The sequence below is a fragment of the Lontra canadensis genome, unplaced genomic scaffold (genome assembly GCF_010015895.1).
Source record: "Lontra canadensis isolate GAN:19392208 unplaced genomic scaffold, GSC_riverotter_1.0 scaffold6, whole genome shotgun sequence".
Lineage (NCBI taxonomy): Eukaryota > Metazoa > Chordata > Mammalia > Carnivora > Mustelidae > Lontra > Lontra canadensis.
In genome coordinates this window covers 33,876,044-33,893,216 of record NW_022631000.1, presented here as the reverse complement: position 1 = coordinate 33,893,216, position 17,173 = coordinate 33,876,044, and the positions used below count along the sequence as shown (strand labels likewise).

General features: G+C 42.2%; 1 protein-coding gene across 7 annotated transcripts in view; it reads left to right on the top strand.

Annotated features, from left to right (window-relative positions):
- The first annotated feature begins 13,049 nt into the window (after window positions 1–13,049).
- PLCH1 (phospholipase C eta 1) overlaps window positions 13,050–17,173 on the top strand; it is a 218,913-nt gene continuing 214,789 nt past the window's right edge. For 6 of the 7 annotated variants that reach the window (XM_032852566.1, XM_032852565.1, XM_032852561.1 and 3 more), the window contains exon 1: window positions 13,050–13,256. The gene's annotated coding sequence lies outside the window, so the exon portion shown is untranslated. Of the gene's footprint in view, window positions 13,257–14,191; window positions 14,241–15,904; window positions 16,006–17,173 lie in introns of those variants that run through there. The other variant, XM_032852560.1, reaches the window with a different exon arrangement.

Below are 17,173 nucleotides of genomic sequence, written 5' to 3'. Positions count from 1 at the left end.
GCAGAGAACCCGACATGGGGCTCGATCCCAGGAACCTCGGATCATGACCTGAGCCGAAGGCAGAGGCTTTAACCCACTGAGCCACCCAGGCGCCCCTAAATGATTGGATTTCTTATGGCCCCTTTCAATCTATATTCTTTTAGACTCACATTTCCTTTTTTGGGTTTTATTTGTCATTTTCTAGTCATACTTCTTATTATGAAATGTTGAAAGCAACATTAGCTTTATCATAATTAATGGTGGACAAAACTTGGGAGAAGAGTGAAAACTATTCCCATACATATATGACCCAGCACTGTCATTATTTGGCAGCTAAAAGCATATTCCCACAACACCTAGAGAGAGAAAACACACAACTGAAGTCTCCTTACATTTTGCTTACATTTCCCTTTTTTGTGTTGACATTTGTTAGTTCCATTCATGAGACAGGTGTCCAAATGCTGGTTCTTCTCGAGCACATTTGGTCATGGTTAATCCTTGAAGGTTCTGTAGGGGCTCCCTATCATAGTCCCCTGGCTTGAGAGATTCTTACCTCTTTCTCTCCCTACCTGCTTAACTCCCAAGGCTGTTTAGTCCACAGCCTTTTACTCTTGGATCCCCACCACCTGGGATGGGAAGGACACATAAGTTTAATTGTGGAATGTGACGGGGCTTAATCACTCCACTCGTGGGTATGTGTTGTGGGGAGTATTACAAGTTGACTTCAGTCCTGCCACTTTCCACGGTGTCGATTCAAGTTACAGGAAACTCGTGCATTTTTTTTTTTTTTTATGATTTTATTCATTTGAGAGCGAGACTCCCGTGTGTGCATGAGTTGGGGGACAGGCAGAGGGAGAGGCTAACTCTCTGCTGAGTGGGGGGCCTGATGCTAACGTGGGTCTCAATTCCAGGACCCTGAGATCATGACCTGGGCCTCAGCCACTCAACTGCCTGAGCCACCTAGGCACCCTGGAAACTCATTTATCCTCAGACTAAGTGGTGGGAATGTAGGTGATTCTCCAGGCACTCTCTCTTGCTTCCCTCTTTTGATCATGCTTCTTTCTCCTTGTCTCAGGTAAATGAAGTGCTAGAAGGCTCTGTAGCTTAGCAAACATCAGAAAAGAGATAATCACTATTTCCTAACTTAGTGGAAACAGGATATATGGCATTCTCAGTCTTATGGAAAAGGGAGTGAAGAGGCGCCTGGGTGGCTCAGTGGGTTAAAGCTTCTGCCTTCAGCTCAGGTCATGATCTCAGGGTCCTGGGATCGAGCCCCGCATCGGGCTCTCTGCTCAGCAGGGAGCTTGCTTCCCCTTCTCTCTCTCTGCTTTCCTCTCTACCTATTTGTGATCACTCTGTCAAATAAATAAATAAAATCTTTAAAAAAAAAAAAAAAAGAAAAAGAAAAGGGAGTGAAGTGCTAATGTCAAATCCTTCTCCCCTGTGTGAACAGGAGAGGGAAAGGATGGTTGCTACTTCACAAATTCTAACTGTTAAACTCTTCCTTATTCCAAGACCTCTTATTCTTTTTGGTCCTGAAACCTAAATCAGCTTGGTCTTTCTCACCACTGGGAAGGCCTGGGGAATCTGCTGCCAGAAATGCCATTTTTAAAAAAGTTGACTCAAAGAGAAATCAGGACCACTGATCTCAATAGTTCTGCTATTTCTTGATAATGGGAAACAAGAGCAAATGAAAAAAAAAAGAAATTTTCCTACTACTTACAGCCCATTAACAAGTCCTTGAAACAGGCAGAGTGACATTCCTCTAGGAAATCAGCTGCCTTGCCATTAATACCTTGCTAAGGGTGAAAGGCAATCTGGTTTAACATTATCCTGACTTCCAGGATCCTGTAAATCTTATTTAACATATAAAAATTCCTTTGGAAACTTTATCCTTTATCTCTACCCCGCCAAGATATATGTTGGCAATCATCTCCTAAGCATAGAGTCCACATCTGAAGGATCTCATGACTAAGGTTTTACTAGACAGTAATAAATTCCCTTTTCCTAACAATGGCTAGCCCCCTCAAGGTCCTGGACACCTTCCAAAATTTCCTATAGATTTAAAATGTCCCTATCCCCGCTCCAAACTTGAAAATATATAATCACCACCCCTCACTATGTCAGTGCTGCTCTTTCTGCCCATGGTCCTATCCCCGTGCTTTAATAAAACCACCTTTTTTCATTGAAGACATCTCAAGAATTCTTTCTTGACCATTTGCTCCAAACCCCAACATTACCTCATCATCTCTTATTTATTCCTGCTCTCTCAGGTAACTGAGAATAGTAAAGATCCCAGTCAGTACCTCATACTGGCCTGGTACATTTGCAAAACCTGCTTAGGAGAATTAACCACATCTGAGACAAGCAGATAATGTGCTAAGAATTTTATCTTCTGGATTTCTCCAGCATCATTTGGTTACTCATCAAGGTGAAGTTTGTAGGGGAAAGGAAAATAATTTTCCCTCTACTCTTCTAGGTGCTTGGCTGATACATACCTGTAACAAGACAGACTAACAGAAGAAAAACAAAAGAGAAGTTTAGTAACATGTATACCTCCTGTATACCTGGGAGATACCAAGGAAAACTGAGTAACTCCCGAAATGGCCATCCCCTTAAGTAACATCTCCAGGTAAAGGCTAGAAGATGTTGGGGGACGGGGAGGCCAGTTATAAGTTACCCTGAAAGGCACAGTAAACAAGGGTAAGGTTGTTTTTCAAAGAGAGAGAGAGAGAGAGAGAGAGAGAGACATCTTTACAAATGGAGATTTCCCTTATAAATGTAAATTGTTCTTACAAAAGAGTAACTTTTACCTGGTTTTTAGAACTTTTCCTATCTCTGCAGTTTCTTACAAATAACCAGCTTAAGGGGTGCTTGGGTGGCTCGTCAGTTAAGCATCTGCCTTTGGCTCAGGTCATGATACAAGGGTCCTGGTATTGAGGGCTCCTTGCTCAGTGGGAAGCCTGCTTCTCTGCTGCTCCCCCTGCTATGCTCTCTCTCTTTGACAAATAAATAAATAAAGTCTTAAAAACAAAACAAAATAACAAAAAAACCCAGCTCAAGATAATAATCCTTAAGCTGAAGAGCTGTATTTTGGGGTGACATATTTCGCTCCCCTACATTTGCATCTTTGAGATTTGAGTCTCCATGTGTTGTCAAGGGGCATATTGTTGACAGTTTGCCCTAAATCCAATGGTTGTACAGGGCATTGATTTGAACAGTGACTTTTCAAAGAAACAACATGATTCAGGAAGCCAAGAAACACCAGCACTTCAGAATTCTAGGGCACCAGCAGAATGGTTATTACTTAAGCCACAATTAGTAGGGATGGCAGATATACTAAGGAGCCCAGCTACTGCTCGGATAGCTGGGGTGGATATGGTTTCCAGACTCGTCTTTGTGGTGTGGGGAGGAAAAACTTTCCTCTACCTTCTTTGGGTTCCTGGCTGGGTCTGAAAATTAAACTGATAAAGACAAAGTAACAGGAGAAAAGGATATAAATTGATTTAATACAAGTTTTATGTGACATGAGAACTTACATAAGGAAATAAAGACCTGAAGAAACAGACCTCCAGCTGTAGGGAAGGCACTTCTCTTAGGAGGATTTTTATCATCAGTTTCAGGGAAGAAGGGCAAGGGAGGGAGATCAAAAAGACCTTCTTGCTCTGGCTGTTTTCCCAGACTCCTTCAGCATAAAATGTTCACTCTGCCAAGGTGCCATTTTTGGGATAGTGTGTCCTGAATCCCATCAGTGCTTTGGAGCTTCCCTAATGCCATTACCATGCAACTGTTTCAGTGAAGGCAAGTCACAGGAAGAAAGTAATGCAAGTTTTTGAAAAAGATTTTATTTATTTATTTGAGAGAGCGAGAGCACAAGCAGGAGGAGGGCCAGAGAGAAAGGGAGAAGCAGATTTCTCTGCTGAGCAGGGAGCCTGATGCGGGGCTCTATCCCAGGACCCTGAGATCATGACCAGAGCTGAAGGCAGATGCTTAACCCACTGAGCAAACCAGGCACCCCTAGAGAATGTGACTCTTGATATTGGGGTCATGAGCTCAAGCCCCATGTTGGGTATAGACCTTATTTTTTAAAAATTGAAAAATTATTAAAAATATTAAGAACAGAACTTTAAAAGTGAAATAGTAATAAAAGCTTTAAAATGAACCAACTCTACTTCTGTTTCAAGATGGCCATTGAGCTCATTCTTTTAACTTCCATTCAAATTACATCAAAATATCAAATATTAAAATAGAAGAAAATGGTATCAATGATAGAAAACAGCAGAAGATGCCATTAATTAGCTAGATAGTTTTGCAAACTATGATGAAGTGGAATCGGGGTGAGATACGATTCCACGGTTCAGTATTCTTCAGGAAAGAAGGTGATATTCAGCTAGGAATTAAGTGCATGCCCTAGCTTGGGATTTTTGAGTGATATGAATTCCTTTTGGTCTGGTCCAGAGTAAATCTCCATGATCTGGAAGCACAAGGCCAAATGTCCCTGCACCCAGTACATAATGTGGAGGGAAAATAGGATGTCAGGAGTTCATAGCATATGTCTTATTCAATGGGACAAGGATGATGACTCCCAGTCCTGCAGTGTGTGAATTTCTTGGTCAGTTTGTCTGGATGCTCCAGCTCTGTTCTCCAGAAGATTTTTCCTTATCCTCCACAGGGCATGTGGCTTCATGGTCAAAGGGTTGAGCAATCACAGGCCTTTTTTGTCCCAGAGACTTAATTCTGGATGGCTTTGAGATCTGTCAATTTGCTGGACAGAAGGTTATGCACTGTTGACTATGTTTCTATTCTGAGCACTACTACTTTGCTTCTTCATTTCTAAAGGACAGATTGGGAGCAGTGTTTTTCAACTATTGACCACGAGCAATTAGTGAGGTGTGAAGTCAATCTAATGAGTTGCCACTAGCAATTTAAAAAGAAAGAAAAAAAGAACAGAATAGGGGCAGCTGGGGCTGGCTCAGTGGTAGAGCATGTAACTCTTGATTTTGGGGTTCTGGGTTCAAGCCCCATGTTGGGCTAAGAAAAACAGAAAAGAATAAAATCTATCCAGTGCATTGCACATAGCAGAGATAAATGTTGTTTGTTAATCATTTTGCATGTTATAAATATATTTGAATATGTGTACTGGTTTGCAGTGCAAAAGTATATGGGTTACTGAAAATCACTGCAGATCTCATTTTCTAAAAGCACTTTTGAAGAGGCCTGATGAAAAGATTTCTATAACTAAAGTGAAGACAAGTAATTCAGACAGAGGTAGGGTTTTTAAAAAATTGAGGTATGCGGGGGGCGCCTGGGTGGCTCAGTGGGTTAAAGCCTCTGCCTTTGGCTTCGGTCATGATCCCAGTGTCCTGGGATCAAGCCCCGCATCAGGCTCTCTGCTGTGCCAGGAGCCTGCTTCCTCCTCTCTCTCTGCCTGCCTCTCTGTCAAATAAATAAAATATTTTTTTTTTTTAATTGAGGTATTGGGATAATTACTTCTATTTTCTCTTTTGTTTTGGGTATCAAAATAAAGCTTGTAGATACTTTAGCAATGAAATTGAGAAATTAGTGCTAGAGTTATTAGAATAGCTCAAGCCATACTTTATAAACTTTGGAGCATTTCTGCTTTCTTCACAGCATTTACCCAGTTTCTTGCTCATTGGGAACTCTATAAATATTTGTTAAATAAAGGAATGAAATAAAGAATGAAGTAGACTGGGGTGCCTGGCTGACTCCGTTGGTAGAGTGTGCGACTGGATCTCAGGGTTGTAGGTTCAAGCCCCAGGTTGGGTGTAGAGATTACTTAAAAAAAAAAAAAAGAAAGAAAGAAAGAAAAAAGAATGAAGTGAACCATTCCTGTCGCCTACTTATTTTTTTTCCCAAAGATTTTATTTATTTATTTGATAGAGAGAGATCACAAGTAGGCAGAGAGGCAGGCAGAGAGAAAGGAGGAAGCAGGCTCCCTGCTGAGCAGAGAGCCCAATGCGGGGCTCGGGGCTCGATCCCATGATCCTGAGATCATGACCTGAGCCAAAGGCAGAGGCTTTAACCCACTGAGCCACCCAGGCGCCCCTCGCCTACTTATTTTGACCAGAACCTACTTTTCCAGTCTGATTTTCCTCTATACATCTTATGATCCTACACTGTGAAAATTAATTTGCCTTCGGTGTTCTGAAAGAACATTTTTAAAATTTGTCAGATTTGAAAATGATACTTATTTTGGGCAAACCAAGCCCTCTAGTTACATATTTAGTATAAATATTTAAAGAAATGAAACAGAAGCTAACATATGGTTTTTATTTTTTTTTATTTAAGGATTTTATTTATTTATTTTCAGACAGAGATCACAAGTAGGCAGAGAGGCAGGCAGAGAAAGGAGGAAGCAGGCTCCCCACAGAGCAGAGAACCTGATGTGGGGCTCGATCCCAGGATACTGAGATCATGACCTGAGCCGAAGGCAGAGGCTTTAACCCACTGAGCCACCCAGGTGCCCCAACATATGGCTTTTAAAATGCAGTTTTTCCTTTTACTATGTTTGTGAGGACAAACCTAAACATTTGTCTTTTGGTTCAAAAAAAAAGTAATCAGAAAGGGTGTACCGTATTAGGATTCCAAATAGTACAGAAATAAGAGAATTTTCCTTATGGTGTAAATTGCCTTCTCCTCAGCTTTCAAAGCTTTAGAAATTGTATTCTGGCTTACCGGTTTTTTCATTTTTCCCTTCACAGTACAATTTGCTCATTTGTGTAAACTTTTGTTCAATGTCTATGATAATGATTGCTGTGTATGACTGATCCACAATTGATTAATTATGAAGATACATTTTTCTCTTAATTATATTATGGGATTCTGCAGGAATGTTTTAACAGTACAATATATTCCATAATGAAAATACGTAATCCAAAATTTCCTGGGCACAAGAAAGTACTTCAGTTATGTTGGTCCTGCCCAGCAGGCTTTGACCATCTTGCAAGTTGTAGATACTGGCTCTGTGGGAGGTCTTTCTGCAAATAAAACTCACAAAGCTGAGTTGTGTAGCTCTTAGGAGGAAGGAGAGGGAGCTCTGTCCTCTGACACTATTGTTGCCTCTAGAATACTTTATTCCCAGCCCCACCCCACTCCCAACCACCAGGAGAAAACAATGAAACAAATTGCAGGAAAAGAGAAAATAGAGTAAGTTCACTTTAATTAAGCATGCTTTCTGCCTTTTAAAAAGTACTCATTCTGGGGTGCCTGGCTAGCTCTTTGGGAACAGCATTCGACTGTTGATCTCGGGGTTGTGATTGTGAGTCCCACTTTGGGTGTAGAGATTACTAAAAAAAAATGCACTTAAAAAAAAAGTATTCACTTAAAAAAAGTATTCATTTTGTGGTGGGAACTGAACATCTTTTAAGAAGTATAACTGGGTTATAAGGAAATCTTAATTGAATTGAAGGACTTCACCTAGACAGGCACAATTCTATTTTGTCTTCACCTAGCCTTGAGAGGCTAGATTATTTTGCCAAGATATTATAGTAGGGAACCTGGAGTTCAGAATTCCAGTATCTAGTCCAAGCTCTTGTTTGAGTTTGACAGTTTAGCTTGTATCTCCTTATTTGTAAGGTGAAAAGTGCATTTGCTTGTAATGTATGTATTCTTTTTACGATTTTTAAGTAATCTCTACACCCAGTGTGAGGCTCGAACCCACAAGCCTGATATCAAGACCCGCATGTTCTACTGACTGAGCCGGCCAGGCGTCCCTGCTTGTAATATTTTTGATATTTCCATATAGAAAGGGGAAATAATTATATAGGCTTGTTCTAGAAAAAATATGAATAACCCACTTAAAAATGGAGTGCTTTGGATGTCTTAGTCAAGTGGCAGACCTGATTTTTGCTCAGGTCATGGTCTCAGGGTCCTGGGTTTGAGCCTCATATTGGGCTCCCTGATCGACCAGGAGTCGGCTTTAGGATTCTCTCTTTCCCTCTGCACGCCATCCCTCCACCCGCTCTTTCTTGTGCTCTCTCTATATGAAATGAATAAATCTTTAAAAGAAATGGAACACTTAAAAATGTTTTTGTCAATTGGTAAAGAGTTTAGCCTTAACTTTTTTCCCTCTGTACACCAAATACATTTCAACATGTAGATTTTGCTAGTATTTAAAATCTTTAAATAGGTTACCCATTTAATAGTACCTATAATAATAGTAATTTTTTTACTAAGTAATCTCTACCCCTATTGTGGCGCTCCAACTCACAACCCCAAGATCATGAGTTGCATGCTCTACCAACTGAGACAGCCAGGCACCCCTAAAAAAACTGACATTTTTCAGAGCTCATTTTGTGCTAGGCATTTTACTAAGAGCTTCCCCTGTAGTAGTCTTATTTAATTTAGTTGTTTTGTAGGTATGCATTCCTTCCATTAACTAAGAGTCCAGCACTGTGAAAAAGTGTTAATTTATGAAATCAAGTACTTCAGGGGCATCTGGATGGCTCAGTTGATTAAGCATCTGCCTTTGACTGAGGTCATGATCCTAGGGTCCTGAGATCAAGTCCTGCTCCTTTCTTAGCAGGAAGCCTGCTTCTCCCTCTGCCTACTGACCCCCCTGCTTCTGCTTTCTCTGACAAATAAATAAAATCTTAAAAAAAAAAAAACAACCAACAAAAAACTGTTTCTGTGAATTCCTCACATTCCTGAATAGATAAAAGATTATCAAAATAATAATTGTTGAAACTGGGTGACCAATACTTAGTGCTTCATTATACTATTTTGCTTTTGTTTACCTATGAAAATTTCTGTGATAAAAAGTGAAAAACACAAATAGGAAGCAACTCTTCCCAAGATCAGCTGTCCTGCTTTTATGTTCTTTTCTCTCTGTTTCCAGCTTAGCATGACAGTTGCCTACATCTGGGGATGAATTTTTTTGTAGCTGGGGAGGGAAAGATCGGTGGCATTCATACTGTGACATCCCTCCCCCGTTCTTCCTAATGAATGCTGGAAGTTTCTTTTCTCATTTTTTTTTTTTTTAAACCTCTGTCATACACATAGGGATCTATACAAAGGTGTTGATGGCTTTCTTTGGTGGCAGGTTCAAGAGATGGCACAGTTGGGACCTTTGCTCTTTTTATCCACCAGAATCCCTTCCTACCCTCATTTGGGAAGAGCAGCTTCCTTTCTATGGGGACCAAATCCTTCCTGACTCCTTATAGTTCTGGTGGGGCTGCTACTCAAATTACCCCACCTCCTGTCTACAGGACTGGGTGTATGATCAGAGACTGGATACGCATATACTCTATTTGTTATTGACCACATTAATTGACCTATGGATGGACACATGACCTGAAGCAGGTCAATTGGGATCCTTTCCTACAATCTTATTTACAGATGGTGAAATAAAAATAAAATAAAATAAAAGCCTCTCTTTTCCCTGGGATTGCTAGCTGAGGTCATGGAGGTGTCCCTGGTAATGCTTTCCCACCCACCAGCCTATAGAAGCTCATATGTAATAGGAAAGAATAAGGTTTAAACATTGAAAACAGCAGGGAGAGGAAGAGTAGGATCAAAAGAGAATGAATATGGAAAAGAAATGATGATTCTAAATTCCTGGATCCTGTCATTCCTGAAGCCTCTATCCTTTCCTCCATTGTAAGTTGGGAGTCAGTACTGGCTCCTTTCCTCCAGTTAGTGTGAGTTGAGGTTTTGTTATTTGTATCTAAAAGTAAGGTCATGAGGAGAGCTACTGCTCTGTACTTCAGGAGTATTATCTGAATTCTAGCTAAGAATTACCATCTAGCATAGTGTCTGGTACATGGCAAGCACTCAAGAAAGCTGTGTTGGGAGACCTCCAGCTCATCCTTGATAATTGCTAAGCTCTTTGGTTATTCTTGTGACTTTTTGGTGTCTTGATTAAAATAGAGATAATATTCATCTCCTTCACTTTCTTGCTTTCTGAATATAACTTGAAGATTATTGCTGATTAAATTCGAATATCTTAAATATGGCTGTTTTCGCAACTGAAAGCACTGTTTTTGCATAGCTAGAAAAATTGACTTTCAACCCGATTCCTAGTGTAGTTTTTTTTCTAAGAAACCCTTTCTGATGTGCAGCGTGGCAGGCCCACCTCAAAGCACATCAATCATCTTCCCAGCTATCAGGCACCTTTTACAGGATTTTCTGTGATCCCTGTGTCAGTGCACATTCTGTATCAAGGCAGAGGTGATATGTGGAAATCTGGCAACTACTTAGAAGGGAGTCCAGGCAGTGCTGTGCCAGTGTAATTAATGAGAGTCATCGCTCTGGAAGCCCGAGGAGAGTGGGGGTGGGGAACGATGTCTTTCACCAGTAAATGGCATTTAAGAAAAATCGGTGCTTTCATAGCCCTTTTGCTGCACAGAGGAGGTTAAGTCAAAGGACTGCTGTGAAGGGCTTTCCGTAACTTGCTGCACAGAGAGGTCCCCTTGTACAGAGAAGCAAGGAAGATTCAACCCCAGACTTTTCAGCAGGGCTGATTTCAACTTTGAATTGAGCTAGCATAGCAGCAGGAGTCCCTTATGCTGGGAAAAGGGGTTACTTCTTACAGAAAGATTGTAGTTTAGGTTACCAAGAGACCATGCAAAAAAGGTACACTATATAGGACCTTTGTTCTACCTGCCCAAAGAAGTGTGAATTTAGATCCCATTTTTTTCTGATTCCCTTGTAGGCTGTGAAGGAAGGGGGTATTATTTGTTTTGTTTTTTTCTATTGACTATTCGGTAACCATGGAAGGGTTTGTGTAACCTAGAGAGGCTGTTTACTACCCACTGTCTAATCCCTTTGTTATCATTCCCTCTGTTTGTCACCAGCGGCAGGGGTGGGGGGACATGCGGCGGGGGGGGGGGGGGGGGGGGGGGGGGGGGGGGGGGGGGGGGATAGTTCTGTCTGGCTTCTAAACACTGAGCAATGTAACAATATTTTCCTGGTTTTAGTTGGTGATTTTTCTCTGATATATGGAGTTAAAAAAAAAAATCTCAGAGGGAAAAGGTACCTTAAAAGATTTATGGATCTCTCCATATGTCCTAAACACTTAAGCACATGATTAAGTATGATTCACGCAAAGGGAGGGAGAAAGGCCAGGAGATGGGGTTTTAGCTGTTATCTGTAATGCTTTACTTAAAAAAGAAGGGGTAGGAAGCAGAAATATTATATGGGTATTTGCTTTGATTTCAGTTGGTTTGAAATATTGCATAGTGGAAAAGTTTTGAAGTTCATACAGTTATGGAAATTGATTAAAACTGTCAAAATAAAGACTATTACAAACCAAGTGCTCTTGTTGTGAACTTTGTGTCTGAGCTTATTTTAACCCATGCATCTGTGGTTTTTCAGGTATAAAAGAAAGACAAACCCAGGAGGTTTAGAGTGGGTAACTTCTGTTGTTGTGTGAGGGGTTGTCTTGATGGGTGTGTGTCTCTCTCTCTTAGTCTCTCTTTTTTGGCCTTCCTATTCACCATGGAGATTACCAGCAAAACAAAGCTCTATAAAACATATGTTTGGATGCAAAGCAAGAAGCAGTTTGAGGGTAGAAGAGTAGTTACCTGTTTAATTTCTTATACACTGGGAATTTTTGTCCCGGCATGTTAAAAAAATTTAGGGAGCTTTCTTTCTTTGGAGCTGAAAGACCTTATATATATATTTTCCCAAATTGAATTTTTCCTGGTACCCTGGCATGAAGAAATTCTAGTGACTATTTTGGTGGCTTTTTTTTTTTTTTTTTGAGAGTCCAGGATTGCTTTCAGGATAAAGTTTCTTCTTGCCCATGGTGCTTTGCTGTGACATTGTAATTGCCTCTGTTGAACTGAATAATACAAATGGGTTGTTTCTATGGTATCGGCTAAGTGGGATGAAAAGGTGAAACCCTAGATCTTGCGCTGAGAGGTCACGGTTCTACCACCCCCCACACTAACTGTCCATCAAAGCAGACGGGCAGCCCCGGCCCCGCTCTCCCTGCTGGAGCACTCATTTGTAACTTCCTGAGCAAATTCACGCATGAAAAAGAAAATGACTTTAGTTTATGTTGTCACTAAGCCCAGAAAATCCCTGCCAACCCTATGCTGCCAGCTTTTCTAGGACCTTCTTATTGGTGGAGAATTTTAAATTGAAGGTGAGTGAGGAGCAGAGTCTCGAAGTCCCTCCCAGCCAGGCTTTGAACTAACAATAGGGCAGGTTGAATGAAGGCTGATAAATGCAAATCCTGGAATCTTGAGACCGGATCACACGGTGGCTGCCGAGGCCAGCGTTTGTCAGCCTTCCAGCAGCCGCACCAACTTGGTCAGTCACCATATCTGTGCGCGCGGTAGATTTCATCGTTTCCTCGCTATTTGAGTGCCTACTGTGTGCAGGCTTTCCTCCCCCGTGGCTGTGTTCTTACCGCAGGTTCGGTGCTGGAGTCTGCCAGCCATTAAATTAATTTGATTGAATAATTGACCCGTTAACATGTAGGAGAAGATTTTGGAAGAAGAGGCGGGGGGCGGGGAATAAGAATGTTACCTACATTCCCCTCTTTCTCAGTCTAAGCTGCAATTTACTTAAGGCAGATCTCCTTGGTTATAACGGCATAGTAAGTGCTATTTTCTTAGAATGGTAAGGTGACCCAAGATAGACGGTTCGCGATTTTCATTAAGGTTTTTTTTTTTTTTTTTAAACTTTAGTGCAAGCTGCAAACGGTTCCCATTCTCTGCTCTCTCACTTCCAACTTTGTTTCTCCAAACTCCTTTATCCTACAACCACTGAAGCTCTTGAGAGCACTGCCTAAAACTGAGTATCGAGGAGGTGTCCCTGGGTTTGGGAAACTTTGAAAGCTACGCGGGAGAAAGGAAGACTTTATTCTCAGAACTTCTGGCTTTTGCTTGCCAGAGAGCCTCGCAAGGGCGCGTGGACCCAGGGGTCCAGGTCCAGCCTTCGGCCCCCCTACCCCTGGCGGGCTGGGGCCCTTGCAGGCGGTTGGAGCTCCAGTCCACTCTCTCCCGCTCCAGTTCCTGATTTCCTCGAGAGCTGCGGGGCTGGGAGGGAGGGGGCTCCAGTGTGAGCGTAAGAATTTGAATGAGAAAGCAGGTTGCGGCGGCGGCGCCCCGCTCTAGCCTGCGCGTCTCGGGGGCTTCTGCTGGCGGTGGCGAGAAGTGCGCTTCTGAGGGGCTTTTCCGTCCCTCGACAGGGTTTTCGACTTGGGAGTCACAAGGGCTCGCAACTCATCACCCCAGCACTTTGGAGGTTGCTCCTGAGCCAAGGACTCCCAGGAATCCGTCAACTGCTGAACACTCAAAGTTGAGCAGGTCAGTGCTTTGAGGGGGAACCAGGCGGAACGAGAAAGAGGACTGGTGGACCAGACCAGGTGTGCTAAAGAGCAGGTGGCCCGAGTTCCTCTCTCCAGTCCCGGCCGGGACACGCTCTTTAGGACCGTGTGAGTATTGTTGTGCGTGGGGATCCTCCAAAGCCCCTGCGCGGAGAAGTGGTCCACCGCGGGTCTTGTGTGTGTGTGTTTGTGTGTGTGTGTGTGTGGTGGGGGGCTGTCTCGTAATTCAGAAGATGTGGGTATGCGTGTGCCCGCGCCAGAATTTACTTCTCGAGTCCCCCGTGGTGGTGAGTGGGGTTTGCCCGTTGGAGGGTGAAGCTTTGCTGCAGGATGCTTCACTCACACGCGCGCTCCCAGGAACCCGTCTCTCACCTCCCGACAGCTCCGAGAGAGCAGGTCCGCGTTTCCCAGCAAGGGGAGTGCGGTGTCCATTACACTTGGGGAGTCTCACGGCTCTTCCTGCACTCACTGACCCCACTCAGGACCCTCTCGGAGAAGACCGGGCACGCTCAGGGCCAGGAGGATTTACTCCATTACCCTTTCCTGGAATAAACGAGAGCACCAGAGCGACGCCGCGCCGGGCGGTGGGGGCAAGTCCTGGCCTCGCGGCGTCGCGCTCTGCGCCTGCGCGGGGTTCCCATGGCGACGGCGCCGCGAGTCCGAGATGCCACCCGGCTCGCCCCTAAACCCAGTCCCCTGTCGAGCGTCGCGGCGGGCCCCCCTCTCTCCTTTTCTTTGTTGTTTGTAACTCGGGATGAGTTTATGATTTCATTTTTACGTTAGCAGTTCAGCATTAAAACAATAACCAACTAAAGGGAAGTGGAAGACTGTCCCCCAATCCCCCCCCTCCCCGGCTATTTCGCATAACCATTTTGATCTTAGACGAAAGAAAATGGTGAGAAGTTGCTTATTGAGGCAGTCACTGAGACCTTACCAACACTGAATAAAATATATTTCCTTGGAGGTGAGATATTTAAAAAAAAAATCAGGTGCTTGCTCTTGAGGAGTAAGGTTACAGACTTGTGCCCCCTTTATGCAAGTGGTGAGTGGGATGAGTGCAAACCCAAGCACCTGTGTCCTCCTTATGGCACGTTTATGAAGAGATGAGCTCCAAAATGGACCAAAGTAAAATGCCAGTGAAAAGAAACAAAGTCTTTCCCAGAAGGGGTGATTGTTTTTCCCTGCTGCCCCTCAGTTTTGGTCATTTCTGGGGTTAATCTTCTGCAGGGAATGTTTCAAGAAGTCTTGATGGGAGCCAGTCAGATTTCTCAAGCCTCCGGTTAAACATGTCATTTTCCTTTCAAATTGTGAGTCTCAACAGCTCTGCCCCTTTTAAGAAATCCCATTTGTTTACACACAGGTTAGCATTTGGCAAGGGTACACATCTTAAGGGTTATGTAGAAGGAGCTGCATTTTGTTGCTTATTTTTTTAAGGCTGCATCAGTATTTGGCAGCAGGATTAATATGCCTAGTTGCTATTAAAGAAACACTGGTTAATATCAACATAACTAATCAAAGTTTAAAATGGAGTTACTCTTTCTGGAATAAAGTGTGGCATAAAAATACCTTAGATGAAGTACTAGGGCTACTCTTTCAGTGTCTGCTGCTTTTAAACAATTTGCCTTCAAGAGTTGCAAGTGTTTGTGAATGGTAGAAGTTTTCAGACAATATCCTCCCACCATCAAATGAAGTCAATGTAATATTACTTCTCAGATGATTAGCAAATAACATGCTGTTAAAGTTACCTCTCCCATCCCATTCATTGTAAGTGCCTAAGACGTGATATAGTCCATCTGATGCGAGTGTTAAAAAATGTCCAATTGGGTTTCCCCCTTTTCTCATAATTAAAAAAATAGAAAAACTCTCAATTTTCAGGTTCAGATACTTTGTGACCCTATTTGGCGGTTTGTAACTGGCTCCAATTCCCTAATTCTCAGTGACATGTGTTTCTGCTGGTTCCAGGAGGTAAACTGCAGTTTAGCAGATCACGGGATAATGAGATTGTGAGTGCTTGGGGGAAGGCTGGGGAAAGGCTATGAGAAGCAGACAAAGAGAGGGAAGGTTGATGGGCAGAGCCAGAATTTATAGCTGCACCAGATTCTGCATAAAAGCTGTGAAAGTCCTTGCTTCTGCCTTCGAGATACATTTTCTCACATCATCAGTATCAATTAAACTTACTTGTAGAATCCAGTCTTCTAAATAATTAGAAGGATAGAATTATAAAAATAGAATATTATAATGGTGCTTTATGTTAATGTGCCATAATGTAATATACTCGAAAAACTCTTAAATGTTTCCTACGTTATTCACTCATTTAGTCCATGAACATTTTTGGAAACTATATATAAGGCAGGATAAATCATTCCAGAGGCCCTGCCTTCAGTAAAGTCAGAGTTGAATTCTGAAATCATTCCAATGCTGTTTCAGGTTTTCAGAGCAGATACTTAACAGAACCCTTAAGGAGAACAGTTGATTTAGTGTTGAGCGATCTTACATCTAGATTCAGAAGCAAATGCTTACACTTTGATTTAAAAAATATGCTGAACACCATTTTTGAGTATTTTTAGATAAAAATTATATATAGTAAGAAGCATTGTGAGCACTTTTTTTCCCCCCACATTTTTGTAGTGCAGACTGGGCCCTAAAACTTGCTGTCTTCACGAGTACAGCACCATGTTTGGAGGAACAGAAAAACCCTGTAATTCTCAGATTTCTTAGATGAAGATAAGGTGAGTGATTCAGTAGTCCTTTGTTCTGACTCCATGTTTCGTGACATCATAAACCTCCTGCAGCTCCCTTCTAAGAATAGTGTTAGTTTGCATGCTTGAAGGATCATGACCATTACTTCTCTGAGAAAAAAAAAAAAAAAGATGTAAAATTGTGATAGAAGGATTAAAGGAATACAGTAGGGCATTTACAAATTTTAACTTTTGAGATGCCACACTTCTAGGCATTTTTAGTGAGTTTAGACTCTACTGAAATCCATTAGAGCTATGTCACTCTCCTGGCATAATACTGACCAAGGTTGACAAAGTCTTCCTCTTTCGTAGAACACAGAAGGGTAGGGAGGCGGTAGTCTTTTCTTTTTTCCATCACCTCATGGGTTTGACAACAATCATCAGCTCTGAGAATCTTGCTGAAGAGCATGCCCATTTGGTTATTGGTCTTTGTTCAGGAAAATCAGACTCAGCTGTGAAGTGTGGCCCAAGTGGTGCAGAACTCATTACTTTGAACAATGCTTCCTCGGCCTGGGAAGCATGTTTTCTCTTCTCACTCGTAGGGTCTTATTCCAGGCTGGCTGTGCTCACAAGGAAAATCATTTAGACACAGTTCAGTGGACACTCACTCACATCTCTTTGACACCCGTGACCATTTTTGTTTAAGGAGAAATCGAGGACTGCTGTGGTAGGGTGTGCTGAATTAGAAGTGCGTTTTAAGAAGCCCATGAAGAAGTTTACACAGCTTTGTCTTATTATCATCACGGTCTCTTCTGCGCTTCAAAGTAGAAGAGGACAGGATGGGTGCAGAGGGGACAACCAAGAGAACTTTTATAGCAAAGTTAAAAACATTCTCACCAGTCCTGCATTTTGGATGCACTAAGTTAAGCACCTTTGCTTCATCATAGTTGTAAAATTATGGAGCCACATTTCTGATTTCTAACGATCCCGCTGTTCTGGAAAATCCAGGACAGGCTCCTATGAAATCCTTGCTGTAGACTTGAAATTACTTTAGTTGTAGAGATAAAACGGTCAACAGCCATGTCATGATTAATCCAATTTCATTGCGTGACATTGAGAGTGGGCAACTTCTGATTATATATTTGGTTATATACATGCGTATCTCTTACAAACACAAGGTTTGCATATATGCAAAAGATTCTTTTTTCACTGACTATTT